At 32.8% G+C, this 14,196-nt stretch overlaps 1 protein-coding gene across 1 annotated transcript in view; it reads left to right on the top strand.

Annotated features, from left to right (window-relative positions):
- LOC143252516 (synaptosomal-associated protein 47-like) overlaps window positions 1–9,914 on the top strand; it is a 30,887-nt gene extending 20,973 nt beyond the window's left edge. The window contains exon 5 of the transcript XR_013029031.1: window positions 2,554–9,914. The gene's annotated coding sequence lies outside the window, so the exon portion shown is untranslated. The remainder of the gene's footprint in view (window positions 1–2,553) is intronic.
- Window positions 9,915–14,196: the final 4,282 nt, after the last annotated feature.

Below are 14,196 nucleotides of genomic sequence, written 5' to 3'. Positions count from 1 at the left end.
TGTACATCAAAACTTTTCAAAATAAAACAACACAGAAAACCTGAACATCACTGTGCACAAAATAGTTTGGAAAATCAGATTCTGAGGACTGTATATTAATGTAATCCTTAAGACCAACTGTCGTGATGATCTACAGATGATCTGTGAAATTTATTACTTGCCTTAAATTGATGGATCACAACTCCTACAGAACTTAAGGTGATTTTGATGTTGATCTAATAATGTGCCTTCCCTTAGAAAATTGAAAGTAAGAAGTCAACAAAAGAAGATATTAGTTTTGAGTGATACAAGTGGACTTCATAAAGGAGGTAGGCAACATAAATATTAATAACCAACTTGTTTTATGTGTCAGTGTAAAGATTGATGTAACCTGAGTTGATTAAGTCATTTTAATTGTATAAAAATACTTGTATTAAAATAATAAACATACAATGTTAAAATTAACAAACAATTAAAATAATTACAGAATAATAATTCCACGTTTCACATACCAGTAAAATGGAATGAACAGAGGTTTTTTAGAAACATCTGTTTACAGGAAACCTTTTCTATTCCTATGTTACTACACCAGGAATTGTGTTATACAAGAACACAAAAAATGTCAGTGTATTACAATTATATTTACAAAATTTTGAGGATATATACAAGTTGATTTTAAATATGGGTTGTTAGTGATAAAACATATACTAGTTAAAAGAGGATTTAACCCGAGAATCATAGAATAGAGCAGTTAATGAATTCACTATTGTGGCAATAATAGACAAAAGTATCAACTTGAAACAAAGTTTGGACAAAATTAAAAAGGAATGTTTACTGTTGTCATAGATTACAGGTCTAACTGTTGATTTATTTAAAAGCAACAAATATTTTGCTCCATGTTTAAACATATAAACAAATAATTAAAAAACATATAAAATTACATTAAAGTAAGAATAATGGGCAATTTATAGATAAACATGGAATTTACAAAATTGAATGTGAATGTATCTATACTAGGCAAACAAAACATGATTTACAATATCATATAGCTGAACATAAAGAATTGTATAATCAATATAAAATAGAAAATTCAGCTCTAGAGGTTCATGTAAGTAAAACCCAAAATAACAAATTATGTGAAAAAACAATTGTATTGGCTAGACCTAAAATTGTTACAACAACTGATACTTGAGAATAGCTGGAACTAATGAAATTTATATATAATTATAAAGTATTAAATAGAGACAAAGATCTGGTGAATATCTAAGAGTGTGACAAGACCTGCTCTGCTTTTAATCACAAGTGTAACATTACAGACAAGTCACACGATGTTTAAGAAATATAAAATGTGAAATCTATCACTTGTAACTTCACTCATGAAGATGACATGTGACATGTTGAAAGATGTAGAGTCATTGTTTTGAAATGATTTTAATTGTGTATTGATTTTAACATCATACATTTTAATGTTATAAACAAGGGCCGATTTAAATATGTATATATGTAATGTTTGTATTTAATGTCTAGTTAACCACTTTGGTAAATTGTTCACCACCAAGTTTTTTAAAACAATAACAACCTCATACACAGTTCTTGTTGATGCCTGGATAATCACAATGCATTGAATGGTGCAAATTATACGAAATACACATAACATCAGTGATAAGTGATGAACCATTGTACCCAGAGGTCAACTAAACGTGTTTCAGGAATACAGTCGTATGGGGAAATGATATAGATATCAGTGGAAATTATCAGTTGGATGTATAAGATTGTATCTATTGGCCCAGTTCATGTTGTGTGTTGGAACTAGTTTTACACTTTTGACCCCAGTGTTTTCCTACTGACCTGAGTTCTGTTTACTTAACCAGACAGTATTTGAAATGAAAACTGTCAGCCATTATTACGGGAATGTTAACAGAGAGAAATACAGCTATAGGTATTAGATGTTGTTTGTAATTAAGCACAAAGACTATCTGTGCTCTGCGTACCATGGGTATCTAAACCCAGTTTTTAGTGTTGTAAGTCTGCAGACACTGCTGTGCCTTAGGAGAGCAGGTATTGGTTAAGTGAGTGTTAAGGATAGATCTATGGGGATAAGAACATATGAAATCTACAGAAATGTTGAGTAAAGTAATTTGTTTAGTAGTGTATCTAAGCAGTTTTAATGAAAGTCATGGTTTTGACTGAACAGTTACAACCTGTACATTTGGCTGACCTCCTAACCAATCGTAATTTATTCAACCCTAAATTTCAATCCAACCTATCATAACCTATATAACCCTGTTTTCACTCGTACGTTCTATTACCTCTGATATTACCGTCAAACACTAAACACTATATGAACACTGTGCCACAACTGAATATAGTGAAGCACATAACACTGATATTTACACTTATGGTCTGTAAAACATTTCTGAACAAATGACTTGCTCTACAACAAATCATATAGCAAATGAAAACTTTTCAAAACGATTTTTCTATTATATAAATTATTCGTACTTTTTGCTAGCTTGTTTTTAAGTTATCCAGTGCTCCTTCGTCCTACAACTAATTACATATCCATTATTTTAGCTACAGTCACTTGAGGAATGGTAAAAGGTCGAATGGTATACTATAAGGTTTATTGAATGAGAGTAAGTAATCAGTGCAGTGAGTTTCTGCTTGGTTCCTGTTCATTGTTTTTGTACTAAGAACACCACTTAGCGGTAAGTATTGGCTAGTATCTGTATCTTTTTTTTTAAATGAACAATGTGTAACGTGATTTTCATATTGGGTAAGGTTACAGAAATAATATTACTGTTCAATTAATTACTCAGTATCTTTATGATATTAATTAAAATGAATCCTTTACTACTTCAGGCTATGTGTTTATAAGTTGTTTACCGCTTTGTTTGATTGTTTTAGCTGCATAACTACTATTTTTGTACGTACTGTCAACAACGGAGGATCAAACTCCAATTTTAGTGCTGGAAGCCCATAAACTTATGACTGAAGAACAAAGGAGTAATGTTTGCCTATTTCAGTGCAATGCTACACAAATAGGATTAAAATAAACTCCCACGTGAACGTAAAACGTTTAAACTTGAGACGTTACGGAAAAATACCCAAAAAACAAAAGATTAGTGTCGGTAAACTTACAAAAGCAGCTAGCAGTGCAAGGCCTAAAACTTGTACAATATTTTATTTAAAACAAATGGTTTGCTTTATTGAATTTCGAGCAAAGCTACCCAAGGACTGTCTGGCATTCGTTCCTAATTTTGAAGTGATAAAATAGAAGTACAGCAGCTAATCTTCACTCACGAATAGTAGGATTAGCCTTTATATAATAACGACTCCACGGCTGAAAGAGTGAACATGTTCGATCTTGAGATTCGAACCCGCGGTCCAAACATTGCAAGTCGAACGCTCTAACTACCAGGCCTAAATTTAACAAACGGTGTAGGAAAAGGTAACGTGAGTGGAATATTTTCAAATTTAGATATAACTTACAATTATCTAAGCTTATCTTAAGAAATGGAATACTTACTGTAAAAGATCACGAGTATTGACAATTAACATAGAAAATGTTAACAATATGTTAAGATAGGTAATCACTAGATGGCGCTAACATCACGCCATCTTCTTAAGATAGCTCTAGTGAATTTTCACGTTAATCAACAAACATATTCTGCTTTCTTGAGCATAAGACAGTATGCTAGCACTGGAGTTAGTACGGTCTAACAGTTCTAGCCCACAAAGATATTTTTAAATTTAAACTAATATCTTGGCACAATGTTTATTTCAGCCTAGAAAAAACTAATAGAAGCGTTTGGTACCATTTCGAAAATGTCACTTGTGAACATCAATTAATTTTCCGGTTGTACCGAATTTCATTTGCAAAATTAAGGCCAATTAAATAAATACGAGAACCTACAAAAGTTAAAATTTTTAAAGTTTATAATGTGCAGAACGTTATTTTGATAAACATTTCTCACTATTTGCGAACACATATGCGCCCAGCATGGCCAGGTAGTTAAGGCGCTCGACTCGTAATTTGAGAGTCGAAAGTTCGAATCCCCGTCACATCAAACATGCTCGCTCTTTCAGCCATGGGGGCATTATAATGTAACGGTCAGTTTAACTCTTCGTTTGTAAAAAAAGTAGCCCAAGAGTTGGCGGTGGGTTGTGATGACTCTGGTCTTACACTACTAAATTAGTGACGGTTAACACAGATAGCCCTTGTATAGCTTTGCGCGAAATTAAAAAACACACACACATGTAAACAGTGATTACTCCGCTTGGATTGGGAATGCCATAATTCAATGTTCACGTTCCATTGCCTCGAAAATAAGTACGTTTTGATTATGGGTGCGGTTAAATCCCACTATTCGATTACACCGTAGGCCGATAGCTGCTTGTATCTAGTCCGTCAAATTTTGGTGGAGTTCTGCACGAAATTGAGAAACAAACAAGTACACCATCTACCTATACATGAGGAAAAAAGCTACTTGAGCTACGGCTCTAATGGGAAATACAAGTATTTAATTAAATTTTAATTTACGCGTCTTATTGTTAGTTCTGCCTATAATATTACAAAGTGTATGTGAGTACTTGCTGTCCAATATCGCTTCGGTATTTAAAGCTAAATTCGGTGTACTGATGTTGGGAAAACAACGTGTGTTGACACTAATTAACTTCTCCAATTATTGTTAAAATTCCAAAAGCGAGCTGTAATCAAATTATTCTTTGAAACTCGAAGTTGTGCTGTTTAATGCGTGCCAATAATTATAATTAGATTTAACCGGAATATGATTCAGAATTTAAATAATTCTGTATTATGCTGTCTTCGTTCAATAACACCCTCAAGTGGCAAATTTCTACATCTGTAGATTTACATTGCTAGAAATCAGGTTTCGATACTCGTGGTGGGCAGAGCACAAAAATCCCATTGTGTGGCTTTGTCCTTAACTTTAAAGAAACATTTTGTTGCTGTTATTAAAAATCCATAAATGTTTAACCCTCTCCGCCAAATGATGTGCCTCTAGTAGCACAGGAATAATTCCGTGGACTTAAACACTAAAAGCCTAGTTTCGATACCCGTAATGGACAGAGTACGGAAAGTCCATTGTATACTTAACTACAAATAAAATCCTATTTGATGTATTGGCTTTTTTACATTTTTTTCAGTTTACTATTTTACTTAACCTCTTTGTAATAGTCTATTTTGTATACATAACAAAAGCTTAAAAGTGTTGCTGTAGGGAGAAATGTTAACAAAATACGAGTGGAAAATTATATATTTTAAAAAAAATTTGAAACCAAGAAATTAAAAGTCAAAATTAATTTCCATAATAAGAAAATAACTACTTTAAATATCAACTCTAAATTAAGCTAACGTACCGTAAAAATTTATGAAACTGAAATTTTAACAAAAATTAAATGTTTAAAGTCGAAAATATCGCACACTAATTACATATCATTAGACGAACTGAATTGATTTTGAGTTCTTTTTTTTTAAAACTTTATTTGAGGAAACGAAGAATTCTGAAATTAAAAATTAAAAATTTAAGAATTCATTATATAATGCGTATCAACAGCAATTAAGTTTACTCTGTTTAAATACAGGATTTGTTAACAAGCACTAGTATGAATCTGAAGTATTATACCTGCTTGTAACTGTAGAACTTACAGACCCGTTGTCACCAAACCTAGCTTGTACGCTGCTGGACATGGGGGGAGATACAGTAAGTAAGCGTTCGGATATCACTCCTACTTTTTTCAAGGGGTCTGGTATGGCCAGTTGGTTAAGGCACTCGACTCGTAATCCGAGGGTCGCTGGTTCGAATCCTCAGTCACACGAAACATACTCGCCCTTTTAGCCGTGGGGGCGATATAATGTGCGGTGAATCCCACTATTGTGTTGGTAAAAGAGTAGTTCAAGAGTTGGCGGTGGTTAGTGATGACTAACTGTCTCTCTAGTCTTACATTACTAAATTAGGGACGCTATCACAAATAGCCCTCGTCGAGCTTGGCGCGAAATTCAAAACAAAACAAAACCAACAGTGCTCGCCTTTTCAGCCGGGGGGATGTGTTATAATGTGACGGTTAATCTCACTATTCGTTGGTAAAAGAGTAGTCTAAGAGTTGGCAGTGGGTGGTGATGACTAGCTGCTTTCCCACTGGTCTTACAGTTCTAAATTAGGGACGGCTAGCGCTGATAGCCCTCGTATGGCTTTGCGCGAAATTCAAAACAAAACAAAACAAAAACTTCTTTGTAGTATACTGAACAGGTACATCGACCAATAAATTTATAATAATCTCTATACTTCATGGTCCGTAAACTCCAAAACAAATAGAATTGCCATATTTTTTGCTACACCTTCTATCAACGAAACCTTAGATTAGTTGAATAAGATATAGCATGGTTTTTTTAAAGTTTAAAACATATGAAGTTCCTTTTCGGCCTATTGCTCGATTTGTAGCCTAGGGATTGCATGTTCGAAACTCGTTGGTGCATGGATTATGAGTTCGAACTTCCGTTATCGAATATTTTCGTCCTTTCAGCCGTGGGGACATAATAATGTAACGATCAATTTCACTATCCTTTGATAAAATAATATTCCGAGAACTGGTGGTGGGTGGTATTGACTTCCTGTTTCCTTGCTAGTCCATCTCTGCTAAATTAGGGACAACTAGCGCAGATAGCCTTCGTGTACCTTTATGAGAAATTGAGAACAAACCAAACAGGCTTGTTTTCCACAATAAAAAACACAACTTTGTTGATATTTATATATCCAGAATAATCCAGTTTGCAAAACTGTACATTTTAAACGTATCTAAAAGAAATCATGTTTTACTAATATTAATTTTTGCGTAATCATGTGACCGGGATGCAAAAAATAGCAGAAAACGTAATCTCGAAATAATCAGGTCATGTGATAAACATCAACAAATGGAAAACACAAGGAGATCAAAGAGTAACAATAAAAGGTTATAATAGACAGGCAACAATGGAGTGTTTGGTTGATGGGTTGTTTCGAAGCAAAGCCGCATTATTCTATCTGCTGTATCCATCGCGAGGAAATAAAACCTTGGATGTTAGCGTTGTAAATCCGTAAACTTACTGCTATAACTGGACAGCATTGAAAAGGGTACGATGTTTGTTTAACTAAGATAAAAACTAAACATGTTTATGCTTTATTAACATTTCTTTCCAGATAGAATTTTTTAAATATTTATTTTAACGTTAACAGTTTGGTTGTTTTCAAACACAACCTGTTATTTCATAGTGTTTTGCAGTATGAAGTGACTAAGATGCTTAGCTTGCTTCAAACCAAGAATTTTCAGTTTCCTGCCAAGGATATTTACAATTTAGAACATTATATATGATAAATAACTTTGTTTTTAAATGTGACAGAAGAAACCATTTTGGGAACATGAAGATTTTTACTATAGAAAATGTGATATAACAAACAAAATACTTGAAAATCCGTTTTAAACAAGCAAGTTCTAAAGTCAACCAAACAAAGACGTTGTTGGATTATCTTGCAATGTAGAGAGTATAACGAAAAACACCACAAAAGTTCGTTCTAATGGCACAATCCGCTACGTCAGACTTTATCGTAATCTGATTAACAGTAGAGACGACGTTTTCTTCATATCATTTTTTTTTTTTTATCTTCTAACATCAAATTTTGTTTTATTGAAAGCTCTTGATACGTACTGAAATCTGCCCTAATTTTGAACTGACATATTGGAAGGAAAACAACTAATCAATAGCATCCATCGTGAACTTTGGGACAACCCTAATTAAAAACTGTCATTTGATCATCCCTCTTATAACACGTCCACGACCCCAAAGTATGGAGGGCGTTTTTGCGGTAACATAATACGAGACCATGAATCCTAACCTAACCACTAACAAGCTAACCACTAGGCCACTTCTGACCAATGAAATAAAGACTTGTCTTGTTTTAATTGATTTGTGTTGTTTAAAATTATAAATGACGAATCAAATTCACTGAAGTTATTCCAACCAGTGGTGGATCGAATGACAGGTTGGATTTCCCATTTATTACCTTTTTATTATAAAGGCATCAACACAAAAGTTTAAAGAAACGGTACATACCAATGTTTACCTAGCTGAACCTTCTTTGACAACTATGCAATAAATTAGACAAAATGTCGTACTCTAAATAACATGAATAGAATAATCTTTAGTTGTTGAAATTGCGTTTCTTGTTTAAATCAACGTCCAACTTCCTCTTTATACTTGTTTCTTGATGTTTTGACTCTTATGTGTCATTGGTTAATTATTCTTGAGTTCATACACATCATAACAGCAATTTAATTTTAGATTAAATTTTCTGATGTTCTGATTGGTGGTTTATTAACATCATAGTAACAAACCAATAGTGATGAAACGTTACTGATTCTCATGCGTTTTAATTTGCATCCCTCATTAGTAGTTTTGAACCAACCAAACTAACACAAAATGATAGTTTACCTTAAGTTTGTGTTAAATGCCAAAGCATAGGGTGTTTATGATGGCCTATAAGAGAATCACGCGATAGAAGATCAAAATTGCCAAATATATCTTTTATAAGCGTGCTATAACAACGCCTCTTTATTTGAATAGCCACAGACTTTTTGTTATGGGGCGAAATCACATTAGGCTACCTGCTATGTCCACCGAGGGCAATAGGACCCAGGATTTTGGCGTTGTAAGTTCGTAAACTTCCTGGGGAACATTTGAGTAACAAACACCCGTTAGACAGCTTGGGTGACACCTTTTTATCCAGTCTGTCATGGGGTCATTTATGGATTGAGGAATTTCTGTTGTACCAGGACAAAATCGAAACAGCGTCAGGGGCTTCTTCCCCTTTCTTTAGTGGACTGCTCCTCTTTTTAAGTCCTCCGTTGGGACAGCGGTACGTCTACGAATTTACAATGCTAAAATCAGGGGTTCGATTCCCCTCGGTGGACACAGCAGATGTGGCTTTGCTATAAGAAAACATACACTACCCTATGTAAACCAATAACAGCAAGTTCTCGATCGAATAATGTTCACTGAATCCATTAAGTTATTAATGAATACATATTACTCATTTCAATGGATGTTTTAATTGGTTCTAATGTACAATTTATTATAATAATATCACAGTTGTTAATTAGATTCAACATTTGCTGCCCGGTATGCAGTTGTTTCGCGCGCTCGACTCGTAACCTGAGGGTTGCTGTTTCGAATCCCAGTTATAGCAAATATGCTCGCTCCTTCAGACATGTGAACGTTATAGTATGAAGTTCAATACTGCTATTTGTTGGTAAAAGGGTTGGCGGTGGGTGGTGATCACTAGCTGCCTTCCATCTAGAGTTACACTGCTAAATTAAGGACGGCTAGCGCAGATAGCACTCGTTTAGCTTTGCGCGAAATTCAAAATATACGATTAATACTTAATAATTAATTAATACTTAGATTTATATTTTTCCTGTTTTATAGTTTAATTAATGTATTCTACGTGTTATATTTTATAATATTAAATCAAGTTATTAAACCAAGATTAAATCCAAATGGCACTGCTTCTCTCCAGTTATTAAACCAAGATTAAATCCAGGTGGCACTGTTTCTCTCCAGTTATTAAACCAAGATTAAATCCAAATGGCACTGCTTCTCTCCAGTTATTAAACCAAGATTAAATCCAAATGGCACTGCTTCTCTCCAGTTATTAAACCAAGATTAAATCCAAATGACACTGCTTCTCTCGAGTTATTAAACCAAGATTAAATCCAGGTAGCACTGCTTCTCTCCAGTTATTAAACCAAGATTAAATCCAAATGGCACTGCTTCTCTCCAAGTATTAAAACAAGATTAAAGGCAGGTGACACTGCTTCTCTCCAATTATTAAACCAAGACTAAATCCAGGTGGCACTGCTTCTCTCCAGTTATTAAATCAAGATTAAAGCCAGGTGGCACTGCTTCTCTCCAGTTATTAAATCAAGATTAAAGCCAGGTGGCACTGCTTCTCTCCAGTTATTAAACCAAGATTAAAACCAAGGGACACTTCTCTACAATTAGCGCTCGGTTAAAAAGTGTCGTATTTCTATGTTAAACGACCGAAGAAAAACCATAAATGATATCCTAGGTTTCTCACTGCGGTCAAAATTGGTCAGATTTAGACGAGGACAATTTACTAATGGAACATGAAGCTAATCCTGAAGAGCAGAGACTGGCAAAAAAAAAAAAAAAAAAGAACAAGTAGCTACCTTAAGGGCGAAAATATTCTCGTTACAGAAACAAGAAATCGTAACACCACTGAACATTTTCTAAAACTTAAATCTCTGGTCGTGACCATCAACCTGTTCTTTCGTCTTTAAGAAGATTTTCTAGTTCACGTGACTTGCTTTTGTGTACTGAGCAGCGAAACTGAGAATTTATTATATTATATATAGATATTTTTTGTTGTTTTTTTTTGCCATGCGCGCTGTTAGCACTCCTTGTCTTTCCATCATCATATTTCATGAATGTACTGATGCTGTCAATCTCAGCACAAAGCACCGTTGTAATACAGTACTCCTAATAAACACACATTTTTGTTTCGATAGAAGAAACTTCTTATTGGTTATTTATATCACAATAAACATTAGTTCGGTGTAGGAAACAATCGGCTGTTAAACAGATAGCCTACCTGCACAACATTATACGTTTCTTTTAATATTTAGAAGGGTAAACCATCGTTTGTTTATCTTACATACATTACGTCTGTTTCTCTGAAGAAAACAGCAGATAGAGACGTGGGTTAAGAAATAAACAGAAAACATAAGAAGAATGTCTCAATAGACAACACTTGGTGTAAGAATATTTTAATAGACAACAGTTGGTATAAGAATGTTTTAATAACAACAGTTAGTGTAAAAATGTCTCAATAGACAACAGTTATTGTAAGAATGTTTTAATAGACATCAGGTGATGTAAGAATGTCTCAATAGACAACAGTTAGTGTAAGAATGTATTAATAGACTACAGTTAGGGTAAGATTGTTTTGATAGACAACAGTTAGTGTAAGAATGCCTCAATAAACAACAGTTAGTGTAAGAATGTTTTAATAGAAATCAGGTGATGTAAGAATGTCTCAATATTCAACAGTTAGTGTAAGAAAGTTTTAATAAACAACAGTTGGTGTAAGAATGTTTAATAGACAACAGTTAGTGTAAAAATGTTTTAATATACAACAGTTAGTGTAAGAATGTTTTAATAGACATCAGGTGATGTAAGAATGTTTTAATAGACATCATGTGATGTAAGAATGTCTCAATATACAACAGTTAGTGAAAGAATGTTTTAATTGACTACAGTTAGTGTAAGAATGTCTCAATAAACAACAGTTCGTGTAAAAATGTTTTAATAAACAACAGTTGGTGTAAGAATGTTTTAATAGACAACAGTTGGTGTAAGAATGTTTTAATAGACAACAGTTAATGTAAAAATGTTTTAATAGACAACAGTTGGTGTAAGAATGTTTTAATAGACAACAGTTGGTGTAAGAATGTTTTAATAGACAACAGTTGGTGTAAGAATGTTTTAATAGACAACAGTTGGTGTAAGAATGTTTTAATAGACAACAGTTAATGTAAAAATGTTTTAATAGACAAGAGTTAGTGTAAAAATGTCTCAATAGACAACAGTTAGCGTAAAAATGTTTTAATAGACATCAGGTGATGTAAGAATGTCTCAATATTCAACAGTTAGTGTAAAAATGTTTTAATAAACAACAGTTGGTGTAAGAATGTTTTAATAGACAACAGTTGGTGTAAGAATGTTTTAATAGACAACAGTTAATGTAAAAATGTTTTAATAGAGAACAGTTAGTGTAAAAATGTTTTAATAGACAACAGTTGGTGTAAGAATGTTTTAATAGACAACAGTTAGTGTAAGAATGTTTAAATAGGCTACAGTTAGTGTAAAAATATTTTAATAGACAACACCTAGTGTAAGAATGTCTCAATAGACAATATTTAGTGTAAGAATGTTTTGATAGACAACAGTTAGTGTAAGAATGTTTTAATAGACAACAGTTGGTCTAAGCATGTCTCAATAGATAACAGTTAGTGAAAGAATGTTTTGATAGACAACAGTTAGTGTAAAAATGTCTCAATAGACAACAGTTAGTGTAAGAATGTCTCAACAGACATCAAGTAATGTAAGAATGTCTCAATAGACATCAGGTAATGTAAGAATGTCTCAATAGACATCAGGTAATGAAAGAATATCTCAATAGACAACAGTTAGTGTGAGAATGTTTTAATAGACTACAGTTAGTGTAAGAATGTTATAATAGACAACAGGTGGTGTAAGCATGACTCAATCGACAACAGTTAGTGTAAAAATGTCCCAATTTTCAACAGTTTGTGTAAGAATGTTTTAATAGAATACAGTTAGTGTAAAAATATTTTAATAGACAAGTTAGTGTAAGAATGTCTCAACAGACAACAGTTAGTGTAAGAATGTCTCAACAGACAACAGTTAGTGTAACAATGTCTCAATAGACAACAGTTAGTGTAAGAATGTTTTAATAGACAACAATTGGTGTAAGAATGTCTCAACAGACAAGAGTTAGTGTAAGAATGTTTTAATAGACAACAGTTAGTGTAAGAATGTTATAATAGACTACAGTAATTGTAAGAATGTTTTAATAGACATCAGGTGATGTAAGAATGTCTCAATGGACAACAGTTAGTGTAATTATTTTTAATAAACAACAGTTAGTGTAAGAATGTTTTAATAGAGAACAGTTGGTGTAAGAATGTTTTAATAGAGAACAGTTGGTGTAAGAATGTTTTAATAGAGAACAGTTGGTGTAAGAATGTTTTAATAGACAACAGTTGGTGTAAAATGTTTTAATAGACATCAGGTGATGTAAAAATGTGTCAATATTCAACAGTTTGTGTAAGAATGTTTTAATAGACAACAATTGGTGTAAGAATGTCTCAACAGACAAGAGTTAGTGTAAGAATGTTATAATAGACTACAGTTAGTGTAAGAATGTTTTAATAGACATCAGGTGATGTAAGAATGTCTTAATAGACAACAGTTGGTGTAAGAATGTTTTAATAGACAACAGTTAATGTAAAAATGTTTTAATAGACAAGAGTTAGTGTAAAAATGTCTCAATAGACAACAGTTAGCGTAAAAATGTTTTAATAGACATCAGGTGATGTAAGAATGTCTCAATATTCAACAGTTAGTGTAAAAATGTTTTAATAAACAACAGTTGGTGTAAGAATGTTTTAATAGACAACAGTTGGTGTAAGAATGTTTTAATAGACAACAGTTAATGTAAAAATGTTTTAATAGACAAGAGTTAGTGTAAGAATGTTTTAATAGACAACAGTTAGTGTAAAAATGTTTTAATAGACAACAGTTAGTGTAAAAATGTTTTAATAGAGAACAGTTAGTGTAAAAATGTTTTAATAGACAAGAGTTGGTGTAAGAATGTTTTAATAGACAACAGTTAGTGTAAGAATGTTTAAATAGGCTACAGTTAGTGTAAAAATATTTTAATAGACAACACCTAGTGTAAGAATGTCTCAATAGACAATATTTAGTGTAAGAATGTTTTGATAGACAACAGTTAGTGTAAGAATGTTTTAATAGACAACAGTTGGTCTAAGCATGTCTCAATAGATAACAGTTAGTGAAAGAATGTTTTGATAGACAACAGTTAGTGTAAAAATGTCTCAATAGACAACAGTTAGTGTAAGAATGTCTCAACAGACATCAAGTAATGTAAGAATGTCTCAATAGACATCAGGTAATGTAAGAATGTCTCAATAGACATCAGGTAATGAAAGAATGTCTCAATAGACAACAGTTAGTGTGAGAATGTTTTAATAGACTACAGTTAGTGTAAGAATGTTATAATAGACAACAGGTGGTGTAAGCATGACTCAATCGACAACAGTTAGTGTAAAAATGTCCCAATTTTCAACAGTTTGTGTAAGAATGTTTTAATAGAATACAGTTAGTGTAAAAATATTTTAATAGACAAGTTAGTGTAAGAATGTCTCAACAGACAACAGTTAGTGTAAGAATGTCTCAACAGACAACAGTTAGTGTAACAATGTCTCAATAGACAACAGTTAGTGTAAGAATGTTTTAATAGACAACAATTGGTGTAAGAATGTCTCAACAGACAAGAGTTAGTGTAAGAATGTTTTAATAGACAACAGTTAGTGTAA

The sequence above is a fragment of the Tachypleus tridentatus genome, chromosome 6 (assembly GCF_004210375.1).
Source record: "Tachypleus tridentatus isolate NWPU-2018 chromosome 6, ASM421037v1, whole genome shotgun sequence".
Lineage (NCBI taxonomy): Eukaryota > Metazoa > Arthropoda > Merostomata > Xiphosura > Limulidae > Tachypleus > Tachypleus tridentatus.
Note: the sequence above shows the minus strand (reverse complement) of the source record. Positions and strands in the feature narration are given on the sequence as shown.